Genomic DNA, 23,339 nt, shown 5'->3' with positions numbered 1-23,339 from the left:
AAAAGTTTGGAACATTTGCAGCCTGACAATGTGATAGAAAATTCTGTTTTCTGAGGAAAAATTCAAGCTGGCTATGAAAATTTGCATAAGTAATGAGAAGCTGAATATTAGTCACCAAGACAGTGGGGAAAATGTCTCCAGGGCATGTCAGAGATGTTTGCACCAGCCCCTCTCATGATACGCCCAGAGGTAGTTTAGGAGGAAAAAATGGTTTTGTGGGCTGAGTACAGGGACCCTATAGAGTCTAGGGACTCGGTGCCCTGAGTTCCACCTGCTCTAGCCATGAGTAAAAGGGAGCAATGTACAGCTCAGGATATTGCTTCAGAGGGTGGAAGTGCCAAGCCTTAGTAGTTTTCAAATGGTGCACAGACAGAAGTCAAGAAGTGAGGTTTGGGAACCTCTGCCTGGATTTCAGAGGATGAAATCCTCTGCCCAGGCAGAAGTTTGCTGCAGAGGCAGGGCCCTCTTGGAGAACCTCTGCCAGGGCAGTATGGAAGAGAAATGTGGGACTGGAGCCCCCACATGGAATCCCCAGTGGCACCGCCTAGTGGAGCTGTGAGAAAAGGGCCACTGTCCTCCAGGCCCCAGAATGATAAATGCACTGACAGCTTGCACTGAAGTAAAGGGGGGCTGTTCCTCGTTTTATTGCTAGGGCGGCTAGTATTGTTGTAGATAAAATTTGGTTTAGAGATGGATTAATTGTTCACTGTCTGGAGAATAAATTGTTGAGAATGGCTGTTATGAAGACTACAGATGCGGTTGCCTGTATTAAAAAGTATTTAGTGGCGGCTTCCATGGAGCGGGAGCTTGTGTTTTTAACTGGTATTGGTACAATAGCTAGTATATTTAGTTCTAAGCCTATTCAGATGAGGAATCAGTGAGAGCTTAGTATTGTGATTACGGTTCTGGTTAAAATTGTAAGGGAAATAATGAGGTGGGCTAAAGGATTAATATTAGTATGGAGGGGTTGAACCAACATTTTCGGGGTATGGGCCCAATAGCTTATTTAGCTGACCTCACTTAGAATATGGTGTAATAGGTAGCATGGAGAGTTTTGAGTTCTCAGGTATGGGTTCAATTCCTATCGTTCTAGAAATAAGAGGATTTAAACCTCTATGATTTACTCTGTCAAAATAATTCTTTTGTCAGACATATTTCTTATGTTTGGGGTGGGATGCCAGATATTGGGATGGGTATTGAAATATATACATAGTGCTAGTGTAAGTGGTAAAAAATTTTTTCATAGGAAGTGTGTTGGTCATGGCGAAATCGAGGGTATGCTGTTCGAATTCATAAAAATAGAGTGGCTGAGAGGAGGGTTTTGGCTATAAAATTTATTGTGTAGAGTTCTGGTAGAGCTGTGGTGTAAGTTGTTGCTAAAAAGATGGTAATGGTTAGGGCATTTATTATAATAATACTTAAATATTCTGATGTAAAGAATAGAGCGAATGAGCCTGCAGTGTATTCAATGTTAAATCCTGAAACTAGCTCTGATTCGCCTTCTGTTAAATCAAAGGGAGCTCGGTTGGTTTCTGCAAATGCGGAGATAAATCATATTATGGCTAGGGGTCATGATGGTAGTAGAAGTCAAGAGTGCTCTTGTGTTGTAGTAAGTGAATGTAAGTTAAATGAGCCACTTATTAGTAGGGATGATAGAATAATAGCTAGGGTGATTTCATATGAGATTGTCTGAGCTACGGTGCGTAATGCGCTGATTAATGCATAGTTTGAGTTGGATGCTCATCCGGATCATAAGATTGAATAGTCAGCTAGGCTTGATGTTGCTAGTACAAATAAAAGGCTTAGGCTAAAGTTAATTAGGGGATATGGTATGGGGAGGGGGTCCTAGAAGAAGAGCGATGGAGAGGGCTAAGGTTGGGGCGGTTCCGTACAGGGCTGTAGTGGATGTGGTAGGTAGTAAGGGTTCTTTTGTGAAAAGTTTTATTGCATCGGCAGTTGGTTGATGTGTTCCGCAGGGGCCTACAATGTTAGGGCCTTTATGAAATTGTATATAGCCTAAGATTTTTTGTTCTGTGAGTGTCAAGAATGCCACAGCGATTAAGGGGGGAATAACTAGTAGGAGTAAATTAATTATAAACATGTTGTTAAGAGGAATTGAACCTCTGGTTGTAAAGTTTTAAGTTTTATGCAATTGCCGGGTCTGCCGTTGTAACGAGCCCTGTTCTTGGGAAAGAATAATAATTTATAAGATTGAGATAATTATCATTTGATTTGTGAGGGCGCTTTGTGAAATAGGCTCTATTTCTCTTGTCCTTTCGTACTGGGAGAAATATTTAATACATAGAAACCGACCTGGATTTCTCCGGTCTGAACTCAGATCAAGTTAAGACTTTAATCGTTGAACAAACGAACCTTTAATAGCGGCTGCACCATTAGGATGTCCTGATCCAAAATCAAGGTCATCGATATGGACTCTAAAATAGGATTGCGCTGTTATCCCTAAGGTAACTTAGTTCGTTGATCAAGTTATTGGGTCAATAAATATAGATTTACTTAGGTTAGTAAGGTCTTGGTATATGTCTTTCAGGGGCTGTGCTGTACTCTGAGGTCACCCCAACCAAAATTTATAATACATAGACAGTGGGTTAGTGCCTGTGGGTTTTTAAGATATTAGTTTGTATTATTAAATTGAAGCTCCATAGGGTCTTCTCGTCTTATTTAGGTATCTCCGCCTCTTCACGGATAGGTCAATTTCACCGATTAAAAGTAAGAGACAGTTAAACCCTCATGTTGCCATTCATACAAGTCCCTATTTATAGAACAAGTGATTATGCTAGCTTTGCACGGTCAGGGTACTGCGGCCGTTAAACGTGTCACAGCGCAGCCAGTGCCTCTAATACTGGTGATGCTAGAGGTGATGTTTTTGGTAAACAGGCGGGGGTAAAGTTTGCCGAGTTCCTTTTACTTTTTAAAATCTTTCCTGGAGGCATGCCTGTGTTGGGTTAACAGTTTGGGTAATAGATTAGCTAAGCTGCAGGGTGTCATGATTAGGTTGTTAACTAACAGTAGTTGTTTGGGTCTGAGATAAGCTTATTCGGGGAGAATAATTTCATGTTACTTATACTAACATTATTGCTTCTATTAAGTAATAGATGAGTCCAATGTGTTTTAGGAGTTCAGTAGAATGAATAGAATTGGGAGGAAGGCAGCAAATCACACTGCCATGTGTGTACCTATGCATCGATCTTGCATGCTCTTCACATGTACCCCCAAACCTAAAATGCAATAAAAAATACAATTAAAAAAAAAGAGTAATTGAGCATTGAGCTTAAATGCTTTCTTAATTGGTGGCTGCTTTTAGGCCAACTATGGTAGTGAAATGTTTTACTCTCTATAAAAGGTTATTTCCTAGGATCTAAAGAGCTGTCCCTCTTTAGACAAACGATTAAATTTATGGGAGGATTCAATAGTTCTGTAAGTAAATTTAAGGTTGAGCCAAGATTCTGTCTTGGACAACCAGCTGTCACCAGGCTCAGTAGGTTTGTCGCCACTGCCCATCCCATAGATTTTCCCACTATTTTGCCACATAGACGAGCGTGTTCTTTTAGCTATCCTTGGGTAGCTCGCTTGGTTTCCGGGGGACGTTGTTGAAGTTCTCTACACAAAGCTATTTCTAGTTATCATTATGCAGAAGGTAGAAGGGTTAGTCTTTGCTTTTTATGCTTTATTAGGTGTTTGTCTTTCCCTTACAGTACTATATCTATTGCGCCTAAGTATAATTTCTATCGCCTATCCTTTTGTAACAGGTAAATGATTTAATTATTGTAGTTAAATACTATTTATATGAGGTTGGGGCTAGAGTTAGCGCAAAGCGATCAGCTGTTGGTGAGATCTTCTGGGTGTAGGCCGCATGCTTTAGTTTCAGCTACACTTTGATTCGTCCAAGCGCACTTTCCAGCACGCTTACCATGTTACGACTTATCCCCTCTGTATCAGTGTGTAGTGGCTTATTGGCAAAACACTTTAATGTGATGTTTGAGGAGGGTGACGGGCGGTGTGTGTGAGCTTCATGACCTTATTTCAATCAAGCTCTCTATTCTTGATTTACTGCTAAATCCAACTTAGGTCTTTAGATTTCATAAAGACTAGTGTATAGTTTTCTCATTTAGAAAATGTAGCCCATTTCTTCCCACTTCTTTGGCTGCACCTTGACCTCACGTTTTTATGACAATACTTGTGCTTGCTTTATGATCTTTAAGGAGTTTGCTGAAGATGGCGGTATGCAGGCTGAGGGCAAGATGTGGTAAGGTCTGTAAGGGTTAATCGATTATAGAACAGGCTCCTCTAGAAGGACATAAAGCACCGCCAGGTCCTTTGAGTTTCAACCTATTGCTTGTAGTGTTCTAATGAATAATTTTGTTGGTTAAGTTATTGAGGTTTAGGGCTAAGCACAGTGGGGTATCTAATCCCAGTTTGTACCTTAGCTATAGCGTATTCAGGGTGTTAAAGCCACTTTCATAGAATATTTTACTATAACTGGGGTTTTCTACAACTTATTATAGATTAGTTTTATTGGGAAGAAAATCTTAAACACTCTTTACGCCGGATTCTATTAACCTGAGTCAATTGTATGGCCACGGTGGCTGGCACGAAATTGACCAACTCTAATAGTCAGTGTAATTTAAACTTTCATTTATTGCTAAAAGTTTGTCACTGCTGTTTCCCGCGGGGGCGTGGCTAAGCAAAGTGTTTTGAGCTGCATGTGCGTGCTTGATACTAGCCTCTCATGTTCTGATAACCTAGAGGGCATTTTCACAGGGCTGTGGATGCTTGCATGTGTAATTCACTGAGAGCTCATAGAAAGGCTAGGACCAAACCTATGTGTTTATGGGGTGATTGCCTGTCTAGACATTTTCAGTGTCTTGCTTTAAATATTAAGCTACCTTAACTTGATACACACTTATATATGTGAGCGATGGGCTCATATTGTTGGTGGTTTTAAATTTAATCTACTAAAATATAAGTATGTTTTCTGAAGGGTTTAATTCAAGGTATGTGAAGAGTAACCATGACCAATAGTATTTATTAGGATGTAGAGTAATTGCAGGGGTGGGCATGTTTGCTAGTTAGTGGGACCTATATTTAAGGTATTATATTAGTAGGGGGTGTCTCTTTATGATAGCTGACCCAGAAGATACAGATTGGAGTCAGATTTTGGATACTGTTTTTGGTTATTAGATTGTGGTTTGGGGTTTATTGAGTATAATTAAGTGTAAATACTAATTATTTATTATGTCCTGCAAGCATTGACTGAATAGCACCTTGTGGTTGGGATGGGGACCAAGACATTCAGTGTAGGTGTGATGATAGCATAGAGCCTGGCAAATCACATTCAGGTACCACAGCAAAATGGTTGGAAGACTTAAGCCTCCCAGCGATGGTGACTGATTACACCCCCAGAAGTTAATTTACTAAAGGCTGGTCATGCTCCTGTGATTGAGTTAAGAGGGTGACAGCACCACACCATCGTGATGTCTTATTTAAGAAGAACATATGTACGGCCTTAATGATTTGGTCCAGACGTAGGAACCAAATGCCAGATATAGTTCCAGTATAAGCAAGCCCTGTCTATATGGGCCCGGAGCGAGAAGAGTGGCGGATGTGGGCAGGTTGCTGGTTTCATGGAGGATGGTAGATTAAGAGACCAAAATATGCTAGAGGATATCCATGTTGGGGAGCACTATTGAAGTATAAATGTGCTGTGTCTGATTAATCATGTGATGTATAAATGTACTCTTAATGATTCTATGTACTGAATGATATCCGTGTGTTGTAATGTCCTGTATGTACTGTATAGATCTAAATGTATTATAGTTTCATGTGCAATTACAGTTCTTGCTTGTAAGCATGTTTTATGATATTTTAATGTACATTTTAATTGAATGTACAATGTATGATTAAGCATTTATAGTACTATGTGTTCATGGGGATAAACAATAATGCGCTAAGTACAGAGCAGGGAAAAAGAATAATATATGTACTTGCATATTACTTACAGAGAGAGCATTCTATAATACAGGGAATAGTTTAAAATTAGAATTTCAGCTCTGGGTGTTGATGGTAGAATGAGGCATTCTTTCCCTGAGATTGTCCTGGGGAGTCAACGTTCTCCATTTCCGGTTTAGAGGACCAGGGCATTCAATTATACTACAAGGACGCTTATCACTTAAGTAGTTTGTTTTCGACTAGGGCGGAGAGCGGAATGAGGGTGAGAATAACAAGGAAATATATAATGGATGCAGTTTGGCCAATAGTAATAAAAGGGTATTCGACTGGCTGGCCTCCAATTCGTGTAAGTAAAAGTAGATCCGCTACTAGGGTTCAGGATAGGCTTTGACTGATGGCTTGGAATGCTGTGCTTTGTTGTTTGGATAGATGTGTTATAGGGATAATTATTAGGATTAGAATGGAAAGCATGAGAGCGAGGACGCCCCCTAGTTTGTTGGGGATTGATCATAAGATTGCATATGCAAATAGAAAGCATCACTCTGGCTTAATGTGGGGCGGAGTATTGAGGGGATTAGCTAGAGTGTGGTTGTCTGGGTCCGTTAAAAGTTCGGGTGTGCGCATGTTCTCACGCATAGGCGGGCGTTGAACAATGAGAACACATGGACACAGGGAGGGGAGCACTACACACTGGGGTCAGTTGGGGGGAAATAGGGGAGGGACGGTGGGGGGTGGGGAGCTGGGGAGAGATAGCAAGGGGAGAGATGCCAGATGGAGGTGATGGGGAGGAAGGCAGCAAATCACACTGCCACGTGTGTACCTATGCAACAATCTTACATGTTTTCACATGTACCCCAAAACCTAAAATGCAATAAAATGGAAAAAAAAAGTTTGGGTGTGAATAAGGTTAGGCTTATTAGGAATGGGAGGAGAAAACCCCAGGATATCTTTGGTTGTGTAGTAGGGGTGAAATATGATTTGATCGGGGTTTGATGTCACTCCTGAAGGGTTATTTGATCCTGTCTCATGTAGAAACAAAAGGTGGATAGCTGCTAGAGCTGCAATAATGAAAGGTAAGATGAAGTGGAAAGTAAAGAATCGTGTAAGGGTGGCCTTGTCTACTGAGAAGCCACCTCAGATTCACTGTACAAGGTCAGACCCAGTATAGGGAATGGCTGATAGTAGATTTGTAATCACTGTAGCCCCTCAGAGTGATATTTGGCCTCATGGAGAGACGTAGCCTATAAATGGTGTGGCTATAGTTGTAAGCAGAAAGGTAATACTGATGTTTCAAGTCTCCAAAAAGAGAAAAGATCCAAAACACAGGCCTCGGCCAACATGAAGAGAGAGGCGGATAAAGAATATGCAGGCACTGTTGGCATGTAAGGAACGGATTATTCAGCTGTAGTTAACATCTCGGGTGATATCGGTGACGGAGGAAAAGGCGGTTGAAGTGTCTGGTGCGTAGTGTATGGCTAAGAATAAGCCTGTGGTAATTAGAATAATTAGGCAGATGCCGAGAAGTGAGCCAAAATTTTATCAAGAGGAAATGTTAGATGGTGTGGGGAGGTCGATGAATGAGCTGTTGATCATTTTTGTTAGTGGGTGTGTTTTGTGGGGGATAATCATTAGGATTATTACAGCTGAAGTACAACAGTGGTTTCTCGTATCATTGATCGTGGTTATAATCCATGTGGGAATAATGACATATGCTTTATTTTCATTATTATTTTAGTGATAGGATTTGTAGGGTTTTCTTCTAAGCCTTCACCTATTTATGGGGGCTTGGGGTTGATTTTTAGTGGTGCTGTAGGTTGTGTAATTACATTATATTTTGGTGTATCTTTTATAGGGCTTATAGTTTTATTAATTTATTTGAGTGGATTAATAGTTGTTTTGGGTTATACTGCAGCGATAGCAATTGATGAGCATCCTAAGACATGAATATCAAGTACTGATATTTTGGGGTCTTTATTGTTAGGTATAATGATGGAAATGACCATGGTAAGATTATTGGGTGAGTGTAATGAGGTGGTAGAAATTACTGCTAATTATAAGACTGTAGCAAGTTGAATAGTTTATGAGGGCAAGGGGCCGGGGTTAATTCGCGAAGATCCTACAGGTGCTGCTGCTTTATATAATTATGGGGTTTGAGTTGTTTCCGTTACTTGCTGGGCGTGGTTTATGGGCATGCACATTTCGATTGAGCTTACTTGGGGTAGGGGTTACATGGTTAAAAGTAATGCGAGAGTGGGTGGGATAAAGAAAGACAGAAGTAGAGCTCAATGAAGCCTTTTTGGGATGATGCAGTGGTGGAGATTGAAATTTGAGTCTCTGTTATTATTTTTGGCATGGAGTTTTCTATCAAAATAGATCTAGTCAAACTGAGGTGAAGTTCCGGCTCGCAGTGAAGCATGAAAGGGGCTTGAAGCAATGAGTAGCGGTTGAGTAAAAGCCCAGTCCGTTAGAAAAGGAACAAGTTTTGATTGGGGTGCTTCATTTTGTATTGTTGGTTATGAGGTTGAGTTCTACTGCTAGAAGCAGCCCTAAAATAGTTATGCGTCAAGCTGTTAGTTAAGATAGTATGGGATAGTTATTTGAGGGAATGAAGTAGGAGGAATGCAGTTAGAAGTAAGAAATGCAGCGAAAATACTACCTATTGCTAGGCGATAAATTGGGTTTATTAGTAGAGGGTTGTTTTCATTGATTATAAGAAGAGTTGTAAAGCGGGTTGTCCTGTTAGAGTCAAGAAAATGATGCGGATGCTGCATATAGCTGTTAGGGAGTGGCTGGGAGAGTAGCTATATGGGCTCAGGTGTTGGTATATGACATATTAGAGGTTTCGATACGGTCTTTTGAGTAGAAGCCTGTGATAAAAGGTAGACCTGTGAGTGCAAAGCTGCCGATGATGAGGGAGGAGGCGGTAAAGGGTAAAGTTTTAAAAAAGCCTCCTATGTTTCCAATGTCTTGTTCCTTGTTGAGGTTATGGATAATAGATCCTGCAGATAGAAATAATACGGCTTAAAAAAAGGCGTGGGTACAGATATGAAGAAAGGCTAGATGTGGTTGATTAATGCTGACTGTTAATATCATGAGTCCTAGTTGGCTTGAGGTTGAAAAAGCTACGATCCTTTTTACATCATTTTGTGTTACAGCATATATTGCTGTCAATAGGGTGGTGAGGGCTCCTAGTGATAGCATGAGTGTCTGAATAAGCAAGTTGTTTTTTGATTAAGGGATGAAAGCAGATAATTAAGAAGATTCCTGCAAGGACGACTGGGCTAGAGTGAAGTGACGCCGAAACTGGAGTAGGTCCTTGTACAGCGGAGCGTAGTCATGGGTGGAGACCAAATTGGGCTGATTTTCCTGTTGCAGCTAGGAGGAGGCTTATGAGAGGGAAGGAGTTTGGGGCAGAGTTAAGGACAAATAGTTGTTGAAAATCTCATGAGTTGGAGTATAGAAAGAATCATGCTATTGCTAGAAGAAAACCGATATCGCCGATAATGATTGTACAGAATTGCTTGGAGGGCTGCTGTGTTGGCGTCTGCTCGGCTGTGCCATCAGCTGATTAGTAGAAAAGATGTAAGGCCTATTCCTTCTCGCCCAATAAAAAGTTGAAACAGGTTGTTAGCGGTGATTAGAATTCATATTGTAATAAGGAAGGTGAGTAAATACTTGAGAAATTGGTTAATGTTTGGGTCTGAATTTATATATCACATTGAGAGCTCTACCAATGACCAGGTGACGAATAATGCTACGGGGGTCAATACTGTGGAAAAGAAGTCTAGTTTTAAGTCTAGTGATAATTAATTTGATGGTTTGAATTGTTGTTCAATGTCAGCTTGAAATGATAGATTCTTGGCCTGTGAAGATAAATATTGTCATGGATAGAATGCTAACAGTAAAAGCATACATGATAGCTAGTTTTACATAATGCTGATATAAAATTTTTTGGCGGGGGTTAATTAGAGTAATTATGATAGGCGTTAGTAAGGGGACTAGCGTTATTAAGGTGGTGGAAGAATGCCGTTTTTTTATTTGGAGGTGCACCCACGTTTTTGGCTCCTAAGACCAATGGATAACTGCTATCCTTTAAAAGTTGACAAAGCCAAGCTGTTAGGCATGGGGGCATGAATTGGCAGTTGCTGCATACTTTCTCGGTAGGTAAGAAGTTATGGGCTTCTATTATGAGACTCACAATCGAATGTTTTGATTAAACTATAGCTACATGGCGCAGGTCCTATAACTGTCTCAGGGTTTAGGGTGAGGAGAAGGATGGGTGCCATGTGCGTTAGTATCAGTGTGTTTTCTCGTGTGAAGGGGTTTGACATTACTAGTACTATATGTTAATGGTCCTCGCTGCGTTGAGGTAAGTCTGTGTGGTGAATATGGGGCTGTATGTAAAGTGATGTATTTGTTGACGAACAAAACATGGGGCAAGGAATGTGGTTGCAATGATAACATGAAGGCCAAGAAAGCCTGTAGCTATAAAGACTGTAGAGCCATAAATTCCATCAGAAATAGTGAAGGAAGCTTCAGAGTATTCTGAGATTTGTCGAACGGTAAAGTCAATACCTAGTGTGATAGTCATGGCTAGTGCTTGACTTGATTCTTCTTGGTTAGCCTGTATCAGGCTGCGGTGTGCTCAGGCAATTGTAACTTCTGATGCAAGTAGAATAGATGTGTTTAGAAGTGGCGCTTCTAGAGGGTTAAGGGGGAAAATACCTGTGGGGGGGTCAAGGTCCTCCTGTTTGTGGGGTTGGGGCTAAGCGACAGTGGTAAAATGCTCAGAAGAAACCAGCAAGAAAGAACATTTCTGAAATAAGAAATAGGACCATTCTGTGTCGGGGGCCTTTTTGAAGAGGCATAGCGCGGTGGCCTTGATATGTGCTCTCTCGGACTACATCACATCATCATTGAAATCATGTTGTGGCGCTAGCCAATAGTCCTGCGGTAAGGAGAAGAGTATAGTGCAAATGAAATCATATAATTAGGCCGGAGGTTACTAGACAGGGGGACAGGGCTCCTGTTAGTGCGCAGGGACTTGGACTATGTGATAAGCGTGTGTTTGGTGTGTCATTATGAATTATTGTATAGATAGAGGCTAAAAGTGTGAAAACATAGGCTTGAATTCGAGCCATGCCCAATTCTAGGATAATTAATAGGATGATAATAGTAATTGTGGAAGAAGAGAGGTAGATGGATAGTAGAGTTAATGTGGTTTCTCCGAGTAGGTGACCTGCTGTGACGTTAGCTGTTAATCATATGGCTAGTGCTACGGGTTGAATAAAAAGGCTGATTGTTTCGTTGATGATGAGTATAGGAATAAGTGGGATAGGCGTTCCTTGGAGCAAGAAATGGGCTAGAGATGCTTTTGTTTTCAATCGAAATCCTGTGCGTACAGTGGCTGCTCATAAGGGAACTGCTATGCCTAAAGTGATTCCTATTTGATATGATGGTTTTATCAGTTTACCTGCACAAGCTCTCTTCACCTGCCACGACCCATGTAAGATGTGACTTCCTCCTCCTTGCCTTCCACCGTCATTGTCAGGTCTCCCCAGACATGTAGAATTATAAATCCATTAAACCTCTCTCCTTTGTAAATGGCCCAGTCTCAAATGTGTCTTTATCAGCAGGGTGAAAGTGGATTATTAACACCACCCAGCGTGGGTGGGTACATCCAATCAGCTAAAGACCTATGTGGAACAGAAAGACAAGAAAAGGTGAATTCACGCTTTCTTCTGCAGCGGGGACACTCTTCTCCTCCTGCCCTTGCACCACACAACGACAGGTTATCTGGCCTTTGAACTTCATACTTTCACCAGTCCCCTGTTCCCCATCCTGAGTTCTCAGGCCTTCAGCCTCAGACTGAGAATTACACCACTGGTTTCCCTGGTTATGAGGCTTCTGGACTCGGACTAAGCCATGCTACAGCTGCTCTACCCACATATCTATCCACTCATCCTTTTGGTTCTGTCTCTGGAAAAGCCTAATATATCTAGCAAAAGATAAAAAGGTCAACCTGAGACAAAGCCTAGAAAACGTAGCAGATGCTGGCTAAATGCTCACCAAATCCATTTTTCTCTTAAGTAAATTTTGCAAATTCCTCTCATATATATATGAGAGACCATGCCAGCAGTTCTTGCCATAGATATGAATAAAGGTGATCTGCCACTTGCAGTTAAGTGACAGAAGTTACATAAGCACCTGCCTTGTCCTTGGTCTCCCTTCTTCCTGTCTACCAGCTGGATGATGTCAGGACAACCCTTAACTGTGTATCGAAGGAGACCATCACATGGCAGGAGCCTGAGTCCCTGAATAGTTGCCTGGAGAAGAGGCCCACTCCCACACTATCTAAATTTGGACCAGGGAGTGGAGTGAATAGAAAAGAAACACTCACTGTGTTGATCCATTGAGATTTTGAAATTGTCATAGAAGCCAGCATCCTTTACAAGTAGAGCCTAAATGGGGGAAAAGAGGGAACATTATGTAACAAGAGCTAAATTTATGTACACTTAGGAAGTGAATGTCCAGATTCAAAGAACAGATAAATTGCTTGGTAATTCTATATGTCACTAAATATTCCCCGTGGATTCCTGTCAGCTTCTCCTGTCCATTTAAAAATAATGCATTTCAGCATGTTTGTTTGTGGGTACAGTTATTATATGTAAAAGGGATATACCAGCATGCTACCCAAACTGACTGCACTGTCATGGATTCCCAAAGGAGGTGAGATTTCTCTCCACTGGAGAGACGTTTATTTGGTAGTCAACAAAGTGCAAGAGTGTATTTTCTGAGATACTTGCTTAGGAGCTCAAAATTTAAACTTGCAACATTGGCTTGGCCTCTTGTTTAAGATAATAAAAGTTGCTTCCATTGGAGATATAACATTCAGAATGCCCATTGTGTATATTTTTCCAATTAATTGGACTTTAATTACTTTGCAGAAAATCTATAAAAAGAGTCATCAAAGTTTTGAAGCTGAGAACAAGCTAGTTCATATTCCATTTACTTTCCATAGAGCAATCTCACCATGAAACCGAAGAAAAAAATAGCCTATTTAATTTTCTTCTGTTGAGGTTTATAAAGGCCCAATAGAGGCTACTATCTCTAATTTTTAAAAGAGATAATTATTTAGAAATACAAATGCCAAGAAATAAAATAGGCTCAGGTATGCTGTGTTAAATCAAGGTGACCCTTCATGTTAGTTTCCTATAGTACTTTTTTTTGTGTGTGTGTATATACACAAAAATACACACACACACACACACACACACACACACACACACACACACGCACGCACGCACGCATATCTGCTCATTATTCAGCCCAAGCAAGGTAAAAAGAAAATCCAACAAGAATGTAGTAACATAAAGCTAATTCCTTGATTTTCCTCATTTTCATATTTTTTTCTGGGGTACTTTCACTTGCCTACATTGGAGGGTAAAATAAAAAGGATTATGTTTGTAAATGTTTAAGAAAATGTATTTAACCTCCATTACCGAATATATAGTCCAGTGGGAAAAGGGTGAAGATACAACATTTGACTAAGACGTAATAGTTTAACTAGAAGGAAGTTGTTCACCAGCTGGCTAGCTGGTGAGAGGAACTGATGTACCAGGATGCAAATGGGATTCAGTGATAAGAGAAGCAATACCGCGTGGGATCTGGGCTGTATCCTGCCCTTTACTCCATGAGAACATTGGTGTTAAATGGAGAGGAAGCCACTTTTAAATCCCATCCTAAATATGTCCAATGCGGTCAATGAAAAAGACATTTTTGGCATTTGGAGCAGAACAGCAGACTGGATAGGAAGCTACAAGCTAAATAAAAAGGGAAACCTGAAATTAAAATCCCATCAAAATCTATCAGTTCAGTATGGTTAGGATACATCCTTACCAAGAGGGAGATGATTGCCCTTGAGGGCATCTCAAAAATCTCTTTCCAGATCTGAATTGTGATGCTGTAAGACTCTGAGTTGAGAGATAATTGGCTGAATATTTTATCTTTGATTTGGAATTTCAAATCTTCAACCAAGTCCTGGATGCAATTGCAACAATGCTTATTTTCTGACCACGGCTACTGATACCTACTTCATAATACTGTTGAGTATTTTCCTGTGGCCTGAATTAGTTTAACGTTTCTCACAAGTAATTGCAGTGGCTTCACTCCATGATATGTCTCTCAGGGCACTCTTGGAAATTAAATGTTACTTCTCAACAGTTATTTGCTTACTTCATCTTCATTTTATTAAATAATCATAAAACACTTTCAAATTTAACTATCCCTGCTCTGTTATCTGAAAGTTCTGGCAAGACAGGTAGGCCGGATAAAAGGAAGCCAACCCTGGTCTCTCTGTCCTTTTTCAGTGAATTTTCCATTGGCATTGAGTGGATCCCATGTCTGGGGCTTTATGGAGTTTTAATGGTCTGTGCTCACTGGGGTCCTGGGTTATTTTCAGTAACCACAGCTGAAATTGCTGCTGTTTAGAAGTGGCTCAAACCTTTTTAACAATGTTAAAAATACCTAACCTCACAAGAGCAAAAGAATGTACTATTTTTTATTTTGTTTTTGAAAAGTTGTTTTTTTTTTTTTTTTTTTTTTTTTTTTTTTTTTTTTTTTTTTTTTTTTTTTTTTTTTTTTTTTTTTTTTTTTGCAAGATTCCTGAAGATTTATTCTGGCTGAAAAAATAAGTAGGAAGGGTTCCAAGACCCCTGCAGGTGATCTCGTGACAATGATTAGACACCTTATCTGGGTCCAGTTGGTTATAAGGGCTTGTCCCTCATTTTAGGCATGGTTTCTTCTAGAAGAGTTATTTGAGGTTGCCTGACTACAGAATTTGGAGGAGAGAATATTGTCCTCATTTAAAGACGTTCAGGCAGTGAGACATTAATGAGTTGTTTAAATTTAACAAAACAGAGTTATGCTGAATTCCAAGCTCAGCTATTCCAGAGAAGCATGGGGTAGCAGAGAGGTCTTGGGCTTTGAACGTAGACACACTTGATTTGATTCTAGGAGCTGCCGCTTACTAGCTGTACATCCTTTTACATCTTAGTAATCTCTGAGTGTCAGATTTCTAAAACTCAAAATACAGTCCAACGTACAGAGCTGATATAAATTATCAAAAAATACCTTTCATGTATCCAAACTATAATCAATAATAATAAATGATAACCACTATTACTATATTGCTTGTATTAATACCAACACACTGCTTGGTTTAAGGCTGACAATTGTGATATAAATCATGATATAGCCCAGGAATGTGATTTAGAAAGCCTTACGTTCTATTCCCTTCCCTTGACCACTCGACATGGTAGCTTCTCCTTCATCAAAAGCACAATATATAGGTCTGATGTTTTCGCAGAGAAGGCTGTGCGTATTAGCTAACGCAAAAGCGAAAATTGGCATTCTTATCCCAATTTTCCCTCTCTTAATTCTATTGTGTGATCGTAGGCAAGTAAGTACAATTTTCCATTTCTTTGAGAGGAAGGGCAGAGGACTTTACCTGCTATATCTCCGTAATTATTTCCAAGACACGAGTGAGGGTGACTGCAATATTGTCCCTCAAGTACTTGGCATTCCTTGGAAGAAAACATGATGTAATTGCACTTTAATAACTTCGATGAAAATGTATCCTAGGGCCATAAAATGTTTCTCTACAACATTAGATCTAGGCGAGTTATTATGATTACCTCTTAAGAAGTGTTCAGATTAACAGATATATGATTATAAAGTCCATTACAAAGGCAGAATCAGAAGGAAGAGGTAGAGAAGAGAACATTTTAAACAGAGAAGTTCTTTTTATCACTTCTGCTGCCAGGCTCAGTAGGGGAATGCCTGAACAAGGAGGTCTGTCCTGAATATTATTTCTGTCTCCCTACTTCCCCTACATTAGAAGCTTTCTTAAAGAAACTCCTCTCTGTAGCCAGGCTTGATGATTAATGTTAGGTGTTGACTTCACTGAATGAATAGAGGGCTGCCTAGATGGCTGATGAAGCAGTTTCTGGGCCTATCTCTGAGGATGTTTAAAGAGAAGATTGCTATGTGAGTTGGTGGACTAAGTGGGGAAGATTTGTGCCCAATGTGGATGGACATGACTCAATCAACGTGGGGCCCCAGTGGAACAAACAGGTGGAAAAAGCGTCAATTCGCTCCTTCTCTCTTCAGGAAAGGGACACTCATTTCCTGCCCTTGGATATCAGAATTCCAGGTTCTTCAGGCTTTGAACTCTGAAACTTACACCTTTACCCTCTCAAACCTCTCAGATCTTTGGTCTTGGATTGAGGATTACAGCATTGGCTTCTTTAGTTCTCAGGACAAAGAGACTTGTTCTAAGACCTGTTATTGGCTTCTCCGGGTCTCTAGCTTACAGGCAGCCTATGATGAGACTTCTCAGCCTCTAGAATCATGGGAGCCAATTCCCCCCAATAAGTCCCTTTCATCTATCTATCATCTATCTACATGTTTTTCTTTCTATCTATCTATCTATCGTCTGTCTGTCTGTCTGTCTGTCTATCCATCCTGCCTATCATCTATCTACCGATTTTTCTATCTGTCCTATTGGCTCCTTCTCCAGAAAACCCTGACTAATGTAGCATGTGTATAGGCAATGATATGGGAGTCAAACCACTTGGGTCTACCAGTTTAGCCCCACCAAGCTATGTGATTCCTTACAACATTCATTCAGTAAACACTAGTGCCTTCTGTGCTAGGTGTTATAGATATGAAATATATACAACATGGTTCTTGACTTCAGTTGAAAATGGCTTAGTGGAGGTAACCACATGTGCATAAATAAATCTATTTAATTCTTAAAACATTTTATGGCTGATTTCCCATAGTTGATTATTCTTAGCCAATTATAGTAATTTCAACCTTCATTCCACCCACCCACCCCACCCCCCTGCTATCGATGAATTCAGTGATAGAACTTTAAGTCTAAGCTAACTTCAGTACTAAAACATTAGGTGTAATTTTTTCAGACACTTCTGGAAAAAATGCCATCTTGCTCCAAAGAGGTCATCTAATGCTTTTAAGGTACACCACACCTCAGAATGTTGTTAAATCTGCCAGTTGCGGAGTAGGGCATGTCCCAGGTGTAGATGCTATTACACACTTAGGACAGAGTAGATACTATGTCCTAGGTAATATACATAAGTAGCTGGTTTAAGCAAGCTGAGGTTGTCTTGCTCTGCCTGCAGACTTAATGCTATCTAAGCTAGTAAATGAATGTGTTGTTTAACCCAGTCTGCAATAAATTTGTACTTACTTGCAGCCAGAACCATCATAGCTGAATGCCAGTTTAGTGCTTTCCATATCACATGATCATGAAGGTCTCCTCTGATTCTTGTTTAAAACTCAAACTCTTGGGTAACCCTTAAGGATAATCTGACCCACTAGGACTGACATAAGGAAGGCCCGGGAATCAGGGTTTTTAATAAGTGTCCCAGGTGATGTTCATCTTTAGCTATAGTTCAGATCATGGTTCTGACTGCTAGAATAGGGACACAAATTAAGTGCAGGCTTAGCAACTGACTCAGCCTGGAGGAGTTAGGGATGGTCTTCTGAAACAAGGGGACATTTGAGCTGTGCCTTGAAGAATGAGTGGGGGCTTGCTAGGCTAAGAAGACGTCTTCCCAACAAAGGACGTCTCAACAAAATACTTCTCTCTCAGGCCTTTCTTTTCTCATCTATAAAATGAGGACATTATAAAAGAAAGCCTTGGACTTGACCAAGATGGCCAAATAAAAGCAACTACAATATTCAACACTCCTGGAGAGAAATGAAAATGGCGAATGAGTTCAAGACCTTCAACTGAAATATGCAGGTTCTCACATTGGAACTGCCTAGACAAACAGCTCGACCCGCAGAGAATCACGAAAAGCAGAATGGGGTGATGGCCCACCTGGGAGTGGCATAGAGCCAAAGGAACCACTACCCCAGCCAAGGGAAGTGGTGAGTGATTCTGTGATCCCTCCCTGGAAAATCACACTTCTCCCACAGTTCTTCGCAGCCAGCAGATGAAGAGATGCCCTTCCGAGCCCACACCACCAGGACCTTTGGCCTGATACAGAGAGCTGTGTGAAGTCCCTGCAGAGCAGCTGCTGGGCACTCACAGAGACCCGGGAGTTTGGCATACGCTGGCCACAGCATTTTTGCCAAGGTAGGAGATCCATTCCTACATACCCCTAGGAGGGGAGTTAAATCCAGGGACTGAGCAGCATCATTCTGCAAGCCCCACTTCCATGACATCTCACAAGTTCAGACCCTTTGGCTTGGAATTCCAGCTAGCCAGTGGCAACAGGCTGGAGTCTGCCTGAGAAAGACCAAGGTCCTGGGAAGATGGGTGGCTGCCATTCTGCAGTCTGGATGACTCAGCTGTTCCAGCCTGCCAGCTCTGGAGAGTCCAGACAGCCCGGATGAAGAAGAGCCCCCCCGCCCCCCCAATAACACAGCACAGCTCTGCGACCATAAAGCAGCCAGGCTGCTTCCTTAAGCAGGTCCCTGATCCCATTCCTCCTGACTGGGTGAGACCTCCCAACAGAGGTCTCCAGCCACCTCCATCAGGCACAATTTGGGCTGGCAATGGGTCAGCATGTCCCTGGGACTCAGCTTCCAGAGAAAGAAGCAGGCTGAAATCTTTGCTGTTCTGCAGTCTTCAATGATAATACTTCAAGGTACATGAAAAACCAAAGCAACTAGGATCTGGAGTGGACCCCTGGCAAACTGCCGCCGTCTTACAGAAGAGTAGCTTGACTATTAAAAGAAAAACAGAAAACAACAAAAACAACATAAACAAAAAGACCCCACTAAAACCCCATTCCAGAGTCAGCAGCCTCAAAGATGGAAGGTAGTTAAGCCCACAAAGATGAGAATCAACACAAAAACCCTGAAAAGCCAAAAACCCGGAGTGCCTTATCTCCTCTAAATTACTGCAACATCTTTCCAGGAAGAGCACAAAACTGGGCCAAGGCTGAGATGGCTAAATTGACAGAAGTAGGTTTCAGAAGGTGGGTAATAATGAACTTTGATGAGCTCAAGGAGCATGTTGTAACCCAATGGAAAGCAGCTAAGAATCGTGATAAAACAGTACAGAAGCAAATAGCTAGTTTTGAGATGAAAATAACCATCCTAATGGAGCTCAAAAACATAACACAAAAAATATATAATGCAATCACAAGTATCAACAGCAGAATTTCAGAGCTTGGAGAATACCTTTCTAAAATAAGACAGGCAGACAGGAATAGAGAAAAAAATAAAGAATGAAAAGGAATGAACAAAACCTCTGAGAAATGTGGGATTATGTAAAGAGACGGAACCTATGATGTATTAGGTACCTGAAAGAGACGAGGAGAATGGAACCAAGTTGGAAAACATACTTTGGGATATCATTCAGGAGAACTTCTTCAACCTAGCAAGACAGGACAACATTCAAATTCTAGACCTGCAGTGAACCCCAGTAAGATACTACCCAAGAGGATCAACCCCAAGACACATAATCATCAGATTCTCTAAGGTCAAACTGAAAAAGAAAGGTAAGGACAATCAGAGAGAAAGGCCAGGTCATCTACAAAGGGAAGCCCATTAGACTAACAGTGGATCTCTCAGGAGAAATCATACAAGCCAGAAGATATTCAACAGTCTTAAAAAAAAAAAAGTATTTCCAACCTAAAATTTTATATCTGACCAAACTAAGCTTCATAAGAAAAGGAGAAATAAGATATTATTTGTACAAGCAAATACTGGGGCATTTGTCTCCACCAGGGCTGCCTTGCAAGAGCTCCTGAAGGAAGCACTAAATATGGAAAGGAAAAACTTACTAGTCACTACAAAACACACTGAAGTACACAGACACTATGAAGCAACCATACAGACAAGTCTGCAAAATAACTAGCTAGCATCATGAGGACAGGATCAAATTCACATATAACAATACTAAGCTTAAATGTAAATAGGCAAAATGCCCCAGTAAAAAGACACAGAATCACAAGCTGGATAAGGAGCCAAGACCCATTGGTATGATGTCTTCTAGGGAGCCACCTCACATTCAAAGAAACACATAGGCTCAGAATGAAGGGATGGAGGGAAATTTACCAAATGGAAAGCAGTGAAAAGCAGGGATTGCAATCCTCGTTTCTGACAAAACAGAGTTTAAACCAACAAAGATCAAAAAAGACAAGGACATTACATAATGGTAAAGGATTCAATTCAACAATAACTAGCTATCCTAAATATATATACACCCAATACATGAGCACCCAAATTCATAAAGCAAATTCTTAGAGACCTGCAAACAGAGTTAGACTCCCACACAAAAATAGTGGGTGATTTTAACACCTCACTGACATTACTAGACAGATCATCGAGGAAGAAAATTACAGAGATACTCAGAACCTGAACTGAGCTCTGGATCAAGTGGACCTGATAGATATCTACAGAACTATCCACCCAAAACAACAGAATTAACATTCTTCTCAAAAAGACATACAAGTGGCTAACAAACATATGAAAAATAGCTTAACATCAGTGACCATTAGAGAAATAGAAATCAAAACCACAATGAGCTATTATCTCACACCAATTAAAATGGCTACTATTAAAAGTTAAAAAACAACAGATGCTGGCAAGATTGCAGAGAAAAAGAAATGCTTTTACACTGTTGGTGGAGTATAAATTAATTAAACCATTGTGGAAGACAGTGTGGTGATTCCTCAAAGACAGAGACAGAAATACCATTTGACTGAGCAATTCCATGATTGGATGTATACCCAGAGGGATATAAATCATTCTATTATAAAGATACATCCATGTTTTTTTCATGGCAGCACTATTCACAATAGCAAAGACATGGAATCAACCTAAATGCCTATCACTGATAGACTGGAGAAAGAAAATGTGGTGCATATACACCATGGAATACTATGCAGCCATAAAAAGGAAGGAGATTATGTCATTTGCAGGGACATGAATGGAGTTGGAAGCCGTTATCCTCAGCAAACTAATGCAGGAACAGAAAACCAAACACCCCGTGTTCTCACTTAGAGAACTGAGGGAGCTGAACTGTGAGAACACATGGATACATCAGGGGGGACCACACATACTAGGGCCTCTTAGGGGGGGTGGTGTGGGTGAGGAGAGAACAAGCCCCAGGAAGAATAACTAATGGATGCTCCACTTAATACCTAGGTGATGGGATGATCTGCGCAGCAAACCACCACGGCACACAAGTTTACCCATGTAACAAACCACATCCTGCACATATACCCCTGAACTTAAAAGTTGAAGAAAAAAAATAAAGAATTAAAAAATGTATATATGGATGTATTTATTCCTGGTGGTATAAGGACGCAGATTATGCTTCCTTGAGCACTTTCTTCTCCCTTTTTCTAAATAAATTTGTGATATGTCCTTGCTAACTATATTGGGCACATTTACCAATTTACTACTTCCTTATGAATAAAATCCATTTTTTTTCTCCATTGGAAAGCTATCCTAGTTCCTTCACTGGGTCTATTTTTCCCAATTATCAGTCTATTACTCTAATGGCACGAAGCCACAGCCTCTCGCCCAGTCCATACCAGTCTGCACTCTGGTAGGACGCCGCTGCTGAGCTGAGGAATGACAGAGGTGGCATCATAGGTCCTCATATCTCTGATACAGCCAACACTACTTCAGAGAAGAGTGACACTGATTTGCTCTCAACTGAAGGCAAATATTTGCTGTTATTAAATTTTTTTTTCATTTTTAGGCAAACATATTTTTCTACTTCTTCAATTCCTACTACAATACCTTGAGCTTTCTATAAGCCAGAACAAATTCAGCCTTCCCTTATCTTTTTATATGTCAGCTTTGTGTATGGAAGAAGGCAACTTTTTAAATGTATCCTGAAATCACTAATATTTTGTCTCATTTCTCTCTTTTTTTTTTTTTTAAACCAACATCTGTGGTACCCCGATGTAACCATAATTACAAAGTGGAAGATTAGTCAATGACATGAAAAAAAGAAACATGAATAGAAAGAGAGAGATGTTGCTCATAGAAAATACACATTTACAGCAAACAGGAATAAATATGTGGCTCCCTTATTGTATTAAGGCAAAAACAGATCAGCCTTAAGTGCAAATAAAAAATGTAATCTTCATGTTAAATGACTTTTTCCTTAACATGAAAAAAGAAATGGACTTTTAATATTTGTTGTATTTTTTTTTTTTCCACTTCAGGCTGTTTACTAAAGCTTTATTCTTTTTCAGTACTTTTCCATGTTTATTGTACTTAGTTTAGCCTGGTTTATCACATTGTTTTGACTTCATTTGTTGTTGTTGATTTTTGCCAGAGTTGAAGTTGGGCATTGTTCCATATTTAATCTGACAGATAGTTCTGGCAAGTCCTAGGGCACTTAGCTAATTGCTCGAACATGTACCATTGCACACCACTCATGCCTTGCGCATGTCACATGACTTTTTTTTTTTTTTTTTTTTTTTTTTTGCGGGGGGGGACAGGGTCTTGCTCCGTTGCCAGGTGTCAGGCTGGAGTGCAATGGCGCGATCTCGGCTCACTACAACCTCCGCCTCCTGGATTCAAGCAATTCTCCTGCCTCAACCTCCTGAATAGCTGGGATTACAGGCACACGCCACCATGCCCAGCTAATTTTTTATTTTTAGTGGAGACGGGGTTTCACCATGTTGGCCAGGATGGTCTCAATCTCTTGACCTCGTGATCCGCCCGCCTCGGCCTCCCAAAGTGCTGGGATTACAGGCGTGAGCCACCGCGCCCGGCTGTCACGTGACTTTTAAGGAACAATCCAAACATACTCTCCTGTGAGCCAAAGGAGGTTTTTCAGATCAATTTGGTCTTCTTTGGAATAAAATTACTTTTATCAGTAACCAAAGAAAAGAATTTGCGCAAGTAGACCCTATCCTTCAGTGCCATATCCATTTATTATTTTTCCTTTGTTTGAAAACAGAGATATTGATTAAAATTCTGCACTTGTAGATTTCTGTGGACTCTATGCCTCTAAGGAAATACTCTTTACAGCATGGGAGAGAATGTGGCTCATCAGGAATCATAGCCTTATTACCAAAGTCTGTCCAAGCTGCCACTTAAAGAAAATTACCATGTGCCTTTTTCAGTTCTCCAGAAGCAAACCCTGAGATAAAGGTTCACGTGCAAGTGTTAAGTTGTTGCAAAAGTAATTGGAGTTTTGCCTTCACTTTTAATAGCAAAGACTGCAATTATTTCTGTACCAACCTAAACAGTTTAAGGAAGCCTCCCAGAATAAAATGGTAAAAGAATGGAGAAAATAAGACAGGGAAGGGGAAGAAGTTAATAAGGGTATGATTTCAGGCAAAGTCTAATCTCTAGCTGATCCT

At 40.5% G+C, this 23,339-nt stretch overlaps 2 long non-coding RNA genes across 2 annotated transcripts in view; both read right to left on the bottom strand.

The window, feature by feature from the left end:
• The window catches only part of LOC119468357, a 31,288-nt gene extending 28,601 nt beyond the window's left edge, over window positions 1–2,687 (bottom strand). Inside the window, exon 1 of the long non-coding RNA XR_005197017.1 lies at window positions 2,580–2,687. This is a non-coding gene — a long non-coding RNA (uncharacterized LOC119468357). The remainder of the gene's footprint in view (window positions 1–2,579) is intronic.
• A 1,289-nt stretch (window positions 2,688–3,976) lies between these two features.
• On the bottom strand, window positions 3,977–20,639 carry LOC119468358. The gene is made up of 3 exons (XR_005197018.1): window positions 20,628–20,639; window positions 12,311–12,317; window positions 3,977–4,742 (listed from the first exon to the last, which is right to left on the bottom strand). It is a non-coding gene; the product is annotated as an uncharacterized LOC119468358 (long non-coding RNA).
• Window positions 20,640–23,339: the final 2,700 nt, after the last annotated feature.

The sequence above is a fragment of the Cebus imitator genome, unplaced genomic scaffold (genome assembly GCF_001604975.1).
Source record: "Cebus imitator isolate Cc_AM_T3 unplaced genomic scaffold, Cebus_imitator-1.0 Scaffold416, whole genome shotgun sequence".
NCBI lineage: Eukaryota > Metazoa > Chordata > Mammalia > Primates > Cebidae > Cebus > Cebus imitator.
Note: the sequence above shows the minus strand (reverse complement) of the source record. Positions and strands in the feature narration are given on the sequence as shown.